Genomic DNA, 14,174 nt, shown 5'->3' on the forward strand with positions numbered 1-14,174 from the left:
ACACTGGCAGGTGTACATGCTTTCCTGCATTCTACATGACACCACACACGCACTCTATCCAAGGAGAATGTGTGTGGTGTCATATGGCATGGAGGCAGGCCCGGAAAGCATGTGCACCTGCCATTGCCTGCATCTGACCGCTTTTTACTCTAGAGTAGAAACAACAGGTGCCAGCTAAGAAGAACCCCCACCACACACACACTCTCTTTCCAAGGCAAGGAGACAAGTTAAGCTGCAGATGAAAGCAAGCTTTTGTATCAAGCAGATTTTCATGCTGGGAGGAAGCTTCATGCTCCCAAAGAAATGGAAGACACAAACGAAACAATAGGAAGAGTAGGAAGAAATTCCATGCACAACTCTAATGATATTAGTGAAAGAAGCTGAAGTCTGTATTTAACTATTTTATCAAACATATATGAATTGCCTGACTGATGTATTTGTTTTTTGCTCAGGTTGGCAAACATGAATGAGATATTACAAACACGGGAGCTAAAGCTTATGCTTTCAAATATATTCTTACCATTCAGAAAATCCAATGTTCAGATTCTGAGGAAGTCCTAAGCAGGGACACTGAGAAACTGAACACATTAAATGATACTCCATTTCTGCCTTTGTTTGCACACACATCTCAATGGGTCCTATCAAATGATGTTTGCCCCTGTCATCATCACACCATTGAAACAGTGTGCAAAAGGTGGCAGAAATGGAGCATTTGGACACAAGATTAATATTTTGTTTTTAAACATAAATTGCATAAAGTTTGCTGCTTTCATGTGTGATTGGAGAAACATTTAAGCAAGCCATCCCCTGTGCTGTGACATCTCCTTTGAGGACATGTCTGTGGGCAGTCTCTGTAGACCCCAGGATTTGTCAGGAAGGGAGCCGTCACAATTTGTCTTTAGCTGAGGAGAGAAGAACTCTATAACAGCTACTTTGAAACCTTCAGCCCATTCTTAAAATGTGTTTTAAAAAGAATTTGACAGGAAAATACCTCAGAATAACTTTGTACATCACAATAGTGATCACTATTTGCCAGTTTGCGCCAAGTGACAGCTATAGCAGCTCTCTGCTACTCTCTACTGCGCATGTGTGAGAATTGCAAATCTTGAGATTCCACACCTGTGAGACATCTCCCTAGCAGCATCAAGACTAATTGGGAGAAGCAAAACTTCTGTGGTGTGATGAGTCAAACTGGATTACTTTAAATAGTAAGAAATTCATGTGATAGGGAAGTGTGCATTCTGTCAGGATCTTGTAAGCATCCTGTTGTGAAAAAATGTGGGATGCAAACTGATTTAGCATTTTAAACTTTAAATGTGATGAGGTCCTTACAAATTTTCTCAACCCAAATTCAGAAGGGAACTCTTATGATCTACACTTCCTGGACTACTGTAAATGTAATTATCCATTGTATCCTCCTTTGAACATATTAAACTGGGTACTCCAATAGCTTTCTCATGCACAGACATTGGCTGCTGAAGTCACTGAAATTCTGAGTTTTCTCTGGGTTTTAGTCTGCATTTTAAAGGAGCTTTTCACGGTGCTGAATTTGAACTATAGGTTTGGCACCTTATATACCTCCTTTAAAGTTTGAACTGAAACCCAAATCAAAATCACCACCCTGCTAACATGGGAGCCACCTATTGCCACTGCATACAGATATATTTAATAAACACAGAGTGTAGACAGCTTGGAAGTGGTGGATACTTCTGTTGTAACTCCTAGAAATTGGCCCATACACTAATGCTGAGATGTTGTTGTGACTGCGCCTTCAGGGATTATGGTTGATGGTGATGGGATCCGAAGAGGAAGAAAAAACCCTCGTGATGAGGGTTCACTGGAGGAGTTGCGCAGGAAGCGACTTAGAGAGCTATATGGGGGATCTTCTGAGGAAGATTCAGATGGGGAGTTTGGGGAAATGGATGCTGAGGAACAGGTGGTGGCTGGGGAAGTGGGCACTGAATGGGCACAGCCACCAGAGATGTCTGGGGATTTGGGGCCCATGGATACTACTGAACCTGGGGTTTCTGCAGGAGCTGATCCCACTTGGGATGCTTGGAGAAGGGAGGATGGTTCTTTAAGTGTTCATGGGGCTAAGTGTGGGCAGGATGATTGGGACGCCGATGAATTGCTAGGTACTCCAGATCCACGAGCTCTAGCTGTGTGGAGTTCGGACTCTGAGTAGATTTGGGACACCTGGTATTTGGGTGTGAGTGTTTGGTCACCCAGGAGGAAGGGGAATAAAATGGGAATGTTTGGCCATTGCACTTTGCGTGTGGCAAGGTGTTGCTGAGGCGCCATTGGGATCTCTGTGTTTCCGTGAAGACTGGACTTGGACTGTGATTTGGATGTAAGTTATCTGGGACTGCTCTGCAGCAGAGGGATGGAACTGTGTGGGTTTCCTTGGACTGCATTCTGATTACTATTTCTAGCTGCTGATACCATCTGGCTTGGCTCTCGCTGTCTTATCGTGGACCTGGTTTGGATGACTGCACCCCCTTTGGACTTTGGATTGAATTTGACCTGGCTTCTGTCTACGCTCCCTGACTGACGACTACTCCCGGCTTCTGACTTCTGGAATTTGCTGCTGCCTCTCGACCTGACCTTGGATTCTCCTGATGGCTATTCATCATCCCTTTGAAGCTTCGGCTTTATCTGCACCGTGGAAGCAGTTTACTGCTCTTCTAGTTTGTTTGTTTTTAAGCCAGTTTGCTGTTTTTCTTTTGGGAACTGTCCCTTTAACTCCGCAGAGCCGGCTGTCTGTTTTCAGAAACGGTTTGGAGCTAAAAGAAGCTTTTGCACTTTCTGTTATACTCTGCAGCTTTTGGAAGGTTGCAAGCCTTCGTTTATTTTGCATGTTATCTTGCAGTCAACTCTATTTGTTTCTTCTAAGCTGAATTGAAGCGTCTTTAGTTTTTATTGAATGCCAGCATGGGAAAATAGCATGGCTTGTTTTTGTGTTATTTTTGGCTTATCTTCAGAATAAACTCTGTTTTGTTTGTTAACTGGCGTCTGACTCTTGACAGATGTGATGATGGGGCAATACATCCCTCTCAAGGATATTGTAGAGAAAAAGTATTAGAAACCCAATGACTCATCATATCAGAGACATTTTTCTACTCCATTTTTACCAGAGCTATGTTTTTTTGTTCACTTGAAGCAGCTAATTTCTATAAACGTAAAGTATTGAAAAATAGCCTCAAGACTACCCTCAGTATGTATGCAAACATATATAGTTTATAAATCCATATACGTATATATTATATATACACACATATACATTTATATATAAATAGAGAGAGAAACAAAGACAGTGAGACTTTTCAAATACAATTAAAAATTAACATATCTAAAGAAAGGAAAAAGAATTAAAAAAGAGAACTAGGACATAGTTATAAATATAAACAAAAAGACAAATAGAAATGTGATTCACAACTTTTCTTTCAGTGATTATACATATTTATTTAATAGCAATACCTCTGTCTAAAACAAAATAAAACATGTCTTCCAATAACCAAACCTCCTTAATTGTCAAAATTAGAAGTTATCAGGTAATTATTTTTTTTCACAAAAGTCCAATCCTTTAGAAATGTCACTAATGGTTTTTTTCTAATCAAATCAGATTGTTTATCCATTTCTGCTAAATCAGTCAGACTCAACAACCAGGTAAGTAAATATTGAAATCTTTCATTTTGTGCATTCAGCAGTTTTGCTCTTATGGTCCTATATTGAAGTAGTCTTCCATGACTCTTTTGCAATTGTTCTGTCATAAGCCCCAAACATAAAATTTGTGGGTTTGATCTTTAGGATCCTCTGTATAAAAGTGTTTATTTGAATATAGAACTTTTCACATGTCCACCACATTTGATAAATTGTCCCTTCATATTGTTCACATATGAATACCCTGGTAATATTGTTATTAATTTAAAAAAAAACAGACATTCAACATGGGATTATACACACAAGCAAAAGTAAATAGATATTAACTGATACATCCATTCTTGGTTCTACATTTTGAATTTGCGATCTGCATTTTATCACCCTGCCTGAAATAGTGTAAGAAAATTCCCTATTTTTCTCCATACAAACAAGAGACATTCAAATAGTGTTGTTCAATTAAAACAATATCTTTACTTGCTGTAGTTGTTTTTTGTTCCTTTACATTTAAAATTCAGTGCACAATACCTTTAATCCTTCATATATCACTTTGGGTAAAGGTCTACATGTCAACAAGATTTATCTCTCAATAGACATTTAGACCACAGGAATTCTTTTGATTAATCATGCTGTTAATTACACTGAATGTACAGCTGCAAATTCCCTGCAATTATTTTCTCAAGGATAATCACTAAATATACAATGTGTACAGATAACATTTATTAAATAATGTCTTGGTTTAAGTTTATGAATAATTATTTGCTATGCAAACGGAGTTGAGAATCTACAGTCATGATGCACACTTATTCTCACCGAGCAGAAAACTCTGTGGCTGTGATTGTTCATGGTGTTCTCCTAACTTTCTAATTGTGTCAAAATGAGGCATCAAAGATATGGAGCAGAAAAGCTCTTTGGTTTCTAGAGGAAGCAGAGGGGGCTTTTCCAATTTAAAATAGGAACTTGATGTGTGGTCAGCTTGGAATGGCAGTATTTATTTATTTATTTACTAAATTTATATCCCGCTCTTCTCACCCCGAAGGGGACTCAGAACGGTTTACAAATCAAATGTACATACAATACAGTAGAGTCTCACTTATCCAAGCTAAACGGGCCGGCAGAAGCTTGGATAAGTGAATATCTTGGATGATAAGGAGGGATTAAGGAAAAACCTATTAAACATCAAATTAGGTTATGATTTTACAAATTAAGCACCAAAACATCATGTTATACAACAAATCTGACAGAAAAAGTAATTCAATGCGCAGTAATGTTATGTTGTAATTACTGTATTTACGAATTTAGCACCAAAATATTACAATATATTGAAAACATTGACTACAAAAATGGCTTGGATAATCCAGAGGTTTGGATAAGTGAGACTCTACTGTATATTATTAGCATAGCACAATATAAGCATTAAATTCCTATATTGTACTATATCATTATATGGTAATATTATTAGTAATATTACATTTAGTATATAATATATAATTAATATTATATTATATTATTATTAGTATAATATTGTATTACATTATAATAATATCAATATTATCAGTAGGCTGCACATAGGATACATCTCTCTGAGCTACTTAGGACAAAAGAGTAAAGTCAAAATGTCATTGAAAATAACTGGAAAGGACCTCTAAAGTGTAAATCTTTTAGTCAAAAACTTAGGTAGACTTATCAAATGGACAATGTAGTACTTTATCTTAACTTTTATCACCTTAAATCAAGAAACAGCTTCCTAAGATCTACAGAGATACTAGCAGGAACACCTCAGCAAGTGAGAATCCAAAAGTGACAGGTGAAAACCTGGAACCTCAATCAGTGACTGAGATCAGATGAGAAACTCCCTCCTGGGCACACAGAACGTTGAGCGACTTGGAAGGCTCTGAACAGACTGCATTCTGGTGGTACTATGATTTGCAGAGCCAACCTTAAGAAATGAGGCAACCAAGTGGAGTCTATGACATGCAAATGTGGAGAAGAGCAAACCACAGACCACTTACTACAATGCAGTATGAGCCCTGCCAAATGTAGAATGGAGGACCTCCTACAGCAGCACCAGAGGCACTCCAAGTGGCCAGCTTCTGGTCAAAAGAAATTTAGTATAATGCCAAGTTTCTAGCTATGTTTGTAGTTTTTCTATATATTATAGTTGTATTCTTAATTCACTTCTGACACAATAAAGAAATAAATAAAAATCTTAACCCTGTCTGCGTCTGTCTCTGTCTCTGTTCTATGTTATGGCATTGAATGTTTGCCTTATATGTGCAATGTGATCCGCCCTGAGTGCCCTTCGGGGTGAGAAGGGCGGAATATAAATACTGCAAATAAGTAAATAAATAAATAAATACATACATACATACATACATACCCTTCTGTCAGGGGAATGGGAGCAGGAAAGTGTTCATGAATCTGAGGGTGAGTTGGAGTCTGAGGAGGAGACTTTGCTAGTATCCTCATTCCAGGAGAGGCAAAAGGAAACAGAGCAGAGAAGTTGTTCAGCTAGATTAGCTGCCAGAGATGCAGCTGAGTAATTAGGAACTGCCCTAGCAGCTGTGAGGGTTCTCAGAGCTGTAAAAGCAGAAGCAGATGCAGCCAGCTCTTACTGGTACTGGGGAAGTAATGGGTGGGATGCAGAAGATGAAAAACCTTTCAGTCATTAAAATTTTTAAATTTTTGAGTAAACATTTCATGCTGAATCAAGAAACTCTTTTTATACAGCTTGGGTCAAGGTATCTGAAGGACTTAAACTCTAAGATATTCTGGAAAGGCGCTTCCACTTGTCCCATCCTCTCAATAGGAACATCAGAAAGTCCCTTCTTCAGCAGCACATGAAGCAAGAGCACACTTTAAACTCTGTCTCTCTCTCTGCTTCTCTTTTCCAACTGTCTGCACCTGCTTAGCCCAAGCCTGAACAAAATTGCAACAGTATCAAAAACTTCCAGGCTGAACAGCTCTCCAGACATGGTTCAACGAATCAGCTTCATATATTTTATTTTGCAGTTGACGCACATACATTGACTGATTTCTTACATATCGTAACAGAATACACCTTTGTATTTCATGAACTAATTTATTTGGAAATCCAATATTCAGTATTACCTGAAATGTTAGACTTTATTATTTTGCTATTAGAGGGAATAGGATTTCTATTGTATAAAAGAATGTACATTGCTGTTCTATTAAGAAACAGATTACTGTACTTCTGTTTTACTTTGACTTTAATTATATCACAGAACATTTATTATGTTGGAAGTTTTATTATGTTCTTGGACAAGAATAAGCATTTATTTTTACCTGAATTATTGTGGAGGAAAAAGCCAACAGTTTACTTATTATTATCATATCTGTCCCAGCATGTTCATTTTAAAATTTCTCTATCCCATCAATTGGTCATTCTGTTCCCTGCTATCTTCACTTTAACAAAACAAACAAAAAAGGAAAATGCCAGCAACGAAAACTCTTATATAGTCCTAAGTGGTATATGTGTAAGAAAAAGCTACTTATCATAAATCCTGCTGTATTCTTGAGCTCAAGTCATAACCTTAAACAAAGCAATAAGAAATTCTATGGAGAAACGAATGAAGAGCCTAGTGGATTATGTACCTATCAGACCTTTGTTACAAATATACATTTCCAGGAATTGAGTTCACCATATGGCAGCATTCAGGCTATCAAAACATCAACAGAAAAGAGAATGAATGAAATATTCAATGATTTTTCTCAATAAGAAAGGTAATAAAGAAAGCTATTGCTGGCAGCCAACCATTTGAAAAAGGTAATATAGCTGTTTGCAAGCTGAGCACTGTATTTTTTTATCCCAACATTGAGCATTGAGTTCCCTGCCATTGAGTAACTGAACTTAATTACTCAATGTCAACATGTCTGCTAATCCCCCCTTTCCCTCCCCCACCCCATTTACTTTTACTTGGAGTGAGCTTCATGTTTTACCTTAAAAACAATAAGAAAATTGGAAGATTTTCCTTACCCTTTTCTGTCATTTCATTACTTATTTCAGAGATTAGTTTTTTTTACACACACACACACACACCCTATAGACAGAACAGAGCAGCAATATAGGGAAAGACATGGCAATCTAACATCTGACATTATGATTTAGAAACAATTGTTGCAAGAAATATCTTGGTTTTCTTCCCCTTGTGTCTTTTAAAGGAATATGTTTTCAGTCCCATTGTTTTCATATAAACCAGATATCGGAGCTATCATTATACACACCCTAATAATAATAATAATAATAATAATAATAATAATAATAATAATAATAATAATAATAATAGCTTTATTTTTATACCCCGCCCCATCTCCCCGAAGGGACTCGGGGCGGCTTACATGGGGCCTTGCCCGATAAAACAATCAAATATCAAAACACAGCAATAAAACAGTTATCCAATAAAAACATCAATTACAGTAAAAACAATCGTTAAAATCAACATAAAACATACAATATTAACACTGGAGATCTACTTAATATCACTCATTTAAAATACATATAATTAATTAATTTTATAATCTCAATTTTACATGAATCTGAGATCATGAATGTAGGCTCTCACATCTCCACATGTCCATGCCCATTTTAAATTTTTGTAGCAGTTGTTTGGTCTGTTCTCCATACTTTTACTGACTTTTCAACTCTGAAAACTCAGCACATTTCCTGAACCCTTACCTAAGGCTACGTAGTTAGCTAATGTGGAAGCAAGATTCAAACTGGACCTTTTGGCCCCCATACTATATCAACTCAAGATCATAAATGCATGTGGTTAGACTAGCAATAGGAAGAATATTCACAAGTATTTTTAAAAGTGATCAAAATGGTTTCTCAAGCATCATGAAACTCTGATGAAGATTTCTGGATTCATTGCAACAGAATATATTCTGTGCAAAAATCCTTTTTTTTGTACAGAAAAGATTTTTCGTGAGTTTTTGGTTTAGGTAGTATCATTCCATTCTGTTCAGAAAATGCTGTTTTCTGTGCAAACAAATTCCCATATACATGTTTTTCACACAATACCATGAATAGTTTTGAATAAGGCACAATTTTGATGCTGTGGGGAGGGTGCATTATTAATTAATTAATTTTTCATTCTTGCTTATGATTTAAGATATACAATGATTTAAATTCCTACCCTAGACCCAAATTAGGTATCATGCAGACAATAAAGATTGCCTCTTCAAACATTTCCCTTCACCCTGGAGCTATAGAGACTTGATTTACAAGCAAATTGAGTATCTAGGCTCAGGTTATATTCATGTCTTGTCTACATAGCAACAGCTTGTATTTGTCTAAGACAGTGTCTCTCAGATTGACATGAGGATCTGACAACTATTTTTAAGGTATTAAGGAATATGTGTCTATTAAGTACAATTGTTTATTTTCTTTCCTGGAAACTTGCAACCAACAGCACTTCAATTAGCTCTGGTATAAAATACTGTACTATTCACTAACCTTAGGCTATACACTTTGTTATATCAGATGACAAATGCATTAATATACTATGCAAATCTATACTATGATGGTTTTAAATAATGGTTTTAATGTGAAGATAACTGATTTTAGTGTTTATGTATATTTATGGTTTATGTTTTGGCATTGAATGTTTGCCGTATATATGTTGTGCTGCGCCCTGAATCCCCTTCGGGGTGAGAAGGGCGGAATATAAACATTTTAAAATAAATAAATAAATCCACACTACTACCCAGCTTCCTCGATCTTATAAGTTCCAACTCAAGAATAGCCAGGACAGATAGGTTAGATCAAATTAAATATTAAATTCCTTTTATGATGGAGATTCATCCTGTTACAAAAACACCCAAAACTTTAACTGGACACTTATAATTAAAGCAGAAGCAGAATTAGATATAGTATCTTAAGTCTAGTGAAATGTTCCTAATAAAGATGTGAGCTCTGAATCCAAATTAAATTTAGTTTTATCATAACGAAATACTTTCCAGCTTCACACCTGAAGCAGATGGAGGGCGACTGCATCAGTAAATCAGCCCGTTCAAATTACAGCGGTTTATGAAGCTCATCTGCATTTTAATCAGACATAAAGGGTTTATTCCTAGAAAACCTCAAGAATGCCAATTTTTGCCACCTGGAAATACATGGGAGAGTTCAGAGTAAATCAAATAAAATATGTTACACATTTTCATTTTGCATATATTTCTCTCTTGAGTATACAGTATTGCACAGTTACAGGTACCAGTAGTTTTTACTAGCAATGATATATAATTCTAAGAAACCTAGGATAAGAAGCCGATTTCACACTCCAAGGCCATTTAATTGGGAGTTAATGCTTTTTCAAGAGGGAAACAAGTATGCTGTTAGCTTCATATAGTACCATTTAAAAAAATAGAAACACCTTCACATAACCTCTATTATCTCACAGAGCAGATCAAATTATTTACACCAAAAGAGAAAAATAATCAGTTTACTATTACTATGGCATTCTCTATTTTGAGAAATTTGATTTGTTATACACTGAGCAGAAATTTAATTATTTTATGTTTATAACAGTCTGGTAAATAGGATCACTATTTTAACAAACTCAGTCAAATGGAACTAACAATTCAGCATTCATGGATGCGATTCAAAACCTATTGGAAGTATTTGGGGTTCTCCCTGATCTTAATTTTATTCATTGCTTCAAGGATTTTCTTGTGACTATTTGTCATGTGCAGAGTAGACAATGTACACTTCAATGCCAAATTTTAAGTCAATACCCATTACTACATTGTACCCTTCCTATCCCTCTTTTCCTCCTCCTCATCTACTCATCTTTTTTGTAGTCTTATTTTGGGCACAGGTGTTATTCTCTTTTCCACTTTTCTGACAAACAATTGCTCACAACTAGGATTTTTTGCTTTTTGCTATTTTTATTGCTGCCACATGCTTTATTTATACACATTTCAAGTGAAGAAGATTGTCATTTTACTTAACTGAATACTTTATTTTATTTTAGCATGCTCAGTAAAATGTAGGGCCATGCATGTGACTGGTATTTAGCCTCTTACTTTGTTGCTTTTGCTGTCTTCAGTTCATTGTGGAAGAGTTGAAATGTCATCCCAGTGTTGCGCTCACAAATCTCAATGACCAGCAGTCATAACCTGGGGAGAAAAAGGAATCACATCTAAATCTTATAGAATTTTAGAAATGAGTACAGGTCCAAAGATCCCCTTCAAATTTCACATCTAAATCTTATAGAATTTTAGAAATGAGTACAGGTCCAAAGATGCCCTTCAAATTTAAGGCATCTCAGTTTAGTAGAGGTTTCATTGAAGGTAAAGTGGGCATTTTCTATTTCAAACTCTTCCTGCGCTTTTTTGAAGAGTCCTCCATGTTCAATGTGAAGAAATCACCTCACTAAGCTTCCTATGGACTAATGGAAGAAGCTCTCTTTAGAACAATCTAGCAGAATCATGAAACTTTTGGAAATATGATGTGCAAAGCTTAAAATGGGATACAATAATAGCCAACTATTGAAAAGAAGTTCGAACTGCTATCTTCTCCACCAGTGCAGTAAAAAATAAACACCAGTTTCAGGTGAAACATGCAGGAATGCAAGTTGCAATGAACTTTCCTTGCTCAATAACTGTTTGTCCTAACATTACATTATGGAACCTTTTAGAGCTGACTGATTCAGGTACTTAGTTGAAAATCTAATCAAAATAATCATAGAAAATTAGAGCTCTTTTGGGAAGCAGGAACAAAGCCTACTTTTACAGTTGCATAAAATAGCAATAATTTCATTGCGATCTTTATAGCTTTTAGCCTCATAGAGTTTGATGTTTATATAATGCCAAATTCATTTAGGCTAGGGAAGTGGGAATCTCTCCGCCTATATTTTATTGTTTTTCTCCAATCCTACCTGTAGATTCTTCTGTTCCTTGTTTCATATCATGTTATAAGACTTTGCATTTTCACCACATGAAAAATTGTGTGCAATTTTAGCATATTTTATGTGTATTTGTTTCAACATTTCCCTTAATTGACATAGTTCCTTCATTAGCTAAAATGTGCTTTTTAGGAATTGTATTATGAAATGTGTATTCTACTTTGTATAGACTGACTCGATTCAACAAAAATACCCTCTATGCATGTGGCAAATTGTTTTGATGAGGTGCCTTTCTTCTCACATTCATAAGTTATCAGAATAATCAAGACTGTTAAACCAAACAAAATTAGTTTTCATTCTTAAATGGCACAGACTTTAGGGATATCAACAATATCCTACTATTAATTTCATAGACAGTAGTATCTAAGTGTAGTGTTAAGTGGTCAATTATCTAAATCCTATGGGTTAATTCCACTGAATATTTTTTTTTTGCATAGTGAGTAAACAACTGGGGTATAAAACTTCATTAATATTGTTTTTGCCTGTGGGCAGCTGATGGCAAAAATGTTTGGTTTTTGGAGTATTTTGGATTTCCAGATAAGGGAGGCTCATCCTGTAATTGAGGTGGGAGCCAATTTTGGGGCTGGTGTATGGCAGCAAATCAGAAGGGCAAAATTGTGGTGGCATTAAGACACCAGAAGTGTTCTCAAGCATCTTAAGACATACTCCTAAGTAGTGAGAAGATGGCACTAGGTGATAATATGAACCTCATTTTGCTTTTCTTTGCAGTATTTTAACTTCAGGACTGTCTTAGGACATTAAGTTGGTATACCATGGTTCTTTGAAAATGGTGTGTATGTATTTGAACACATCTACCAACACAGCTGTAAGTTTTGTTTGGAGTAGTCTATTTTCCTGGTGCTCTGCTCTTCCTTTTAACCTGCCAACTTGCTGAGCTCTGCCAGCCATTGCTGCCACTGTGTTCAGACACTGCCAACTAAACTGCTTTCTATGAATATTTCAACTTCTGCCATTGTGTGCACTTAACAGTACTTTAACTTGAACCTTTGAGATATTCTATGGAGTTTTAGCCTGACATACACACAGCAAGAATGATTTTTAATCGGCGTATTGCTTTTCTGCCTCTTAGCTTGCCAAGCCTTTCTGAATGTCTGTCCAAATTTATTTATTGCGCCAAATTGGGATCCACAATCGGGATATCGTCCTTCAATATACTAGCCATTGTAGCGAATGCAGTATCTTGCCACCAAAATAAGAGTATTTTTTTTAAAAAAGTTTAACTTTTTTACACTTATGATCAGTAAGAAAAAAATCTATTCATCTTCAAGGTGCCTACTCATGAGAGCGGCATATAATCTGAGCTGTTTTATAAAATAGTAAAATGTCTTTGTAAAATAGTAAAATACCCCCAACTCTGTCATGAATATCTTCTTCAGAGCTAGAAGAAAACAGTCTTCCTGGTAATAAACTGTAGAGATACTGCCTTACTTGAAGAACTGAATTTATTTTAAAACCTAAAGAAGATCGTCACAGAAACACCTTGGCATTTTATTATTTTATGAAATTTATATCTTTTTCGGTACCCTTTGGAGGCTTTGCTTCTTAGCACATGTCTGTAAAGGTATCTATTTAACTGTATTGGGAGAAACAGTGGAAGGTTTTTTGTTTGTTTTTTTAAAGATAGACATAATGATTATATGCTACTTGGATGTGTTGGAACAATAGCTGTACATATACTTTTAAAGAATAATTTCCTGAAGTCAAGCATTCTGTATCTCAGCCACCCAAACCATGAATTTATTTATGGGTGCACATTGTCTTTAGTTCATAGGACCAAGAACTCTCTTGTTCAACATATTACACAAGGTCCTTTCCCAAAATTTCATCCTTCTCTCATTATGGTCTCTTTCTCTTGCTTTGAATGCGATTTCCTGCTTCTTGGCAGGGGGTTGGACTGGATGGCCCATGAGGTCTCTTCCAACTCTACTATTCTATGATTCTATGATTCTAATATATTACATGAGGTATTTTCCCAAAATCTCATCCTTTGTGCCTTGACAGAGGTTGTGGGTCATTCCATAGCTCTTATTTCTGCCTATTTTTTTCATAGAAAGTAAAATCAGAGGGGGAAATGAAGTTGAGTTTGCTCATTCCTACCAATTACAATGAAGCCAAGTGAAGCAGTGTGCAAATTTCTTTTTCTGTACACTATATGTATGAGTGGAAGTTAGTGGAAGAGATGGATTTGAATAAATCTGTGTGGACTTCTAAACATACATCTCTGAGCAGAATTGTTAATAAGACATGTTGATCCATCACACAGGGGTCATACAATGTAATGTATGTCTTTGGATACAGTATCTTGCTATGGTTTTACTCATTAGGATGGGGAGAGGAGCCTGGGAATTTATTCCCCTATGTGCCAAAATATATTGGCTGGGTTTGTTTTCTATTCATCTTAGGATTTTCAGGGTGTTAGTAGTGTGATGGTAGATTTATTGCTTTGCCTCAGGTAGAAAAATGTCTTGGGATGGTCTTGCAAAGCAAGCCGGAAAATATCACATTCATAAATCTTACAGTGAGCAGATGACAAATCTGTCCTCTAAATTACTGACCATTTGGAGACCAATT

The 14,174-nt window shown here is 36.2% G+C and overlaps 1 protein-coding gene across 22 annotated transcripts in view; it reads right to left on the reverse strand.

The window, feature by feature from the left end:
* Positions 1-14,174, reverse strand: part of mgat4c (MGAT4 family member C) — a 432,147-nt gene that overhangs the window by 339,574 nt on the left and 78,399 nt on the right. For 21 of the 22 annotated variants that reach the window (XM_062982773.1, XM_062982767.1, XM_062982772.1 and 18 more), the window contains one exon: positions 10,702-10,794. The exons of the other annotated variant lie outside the window; for it this stretch is intronic. The gene's annotated coding sequence lies outside the window, so the exon portion shown is untranslated. The remainder of the gene's footprint in view (positions 1-10,701; positions 10,795-14,174) is intronic. 22 annotated transcript variants of the gene reach the window in all.

The sequence above is a fragment of the Anolis carolinensis genome, chromosome 5, assembly GCF_035594765.1.
Source record: "Anolis carolinensis isolate JA03-04 chromosome 5, rAnoCar3.1.pri, whole genome shotgun sequence".
Lineage (NCBI taxonomy): Eukaryota > Metazoa > Chordata > Lepidosauria > Squamata > Dactyloidae > Anolis > Anolis carolinensis.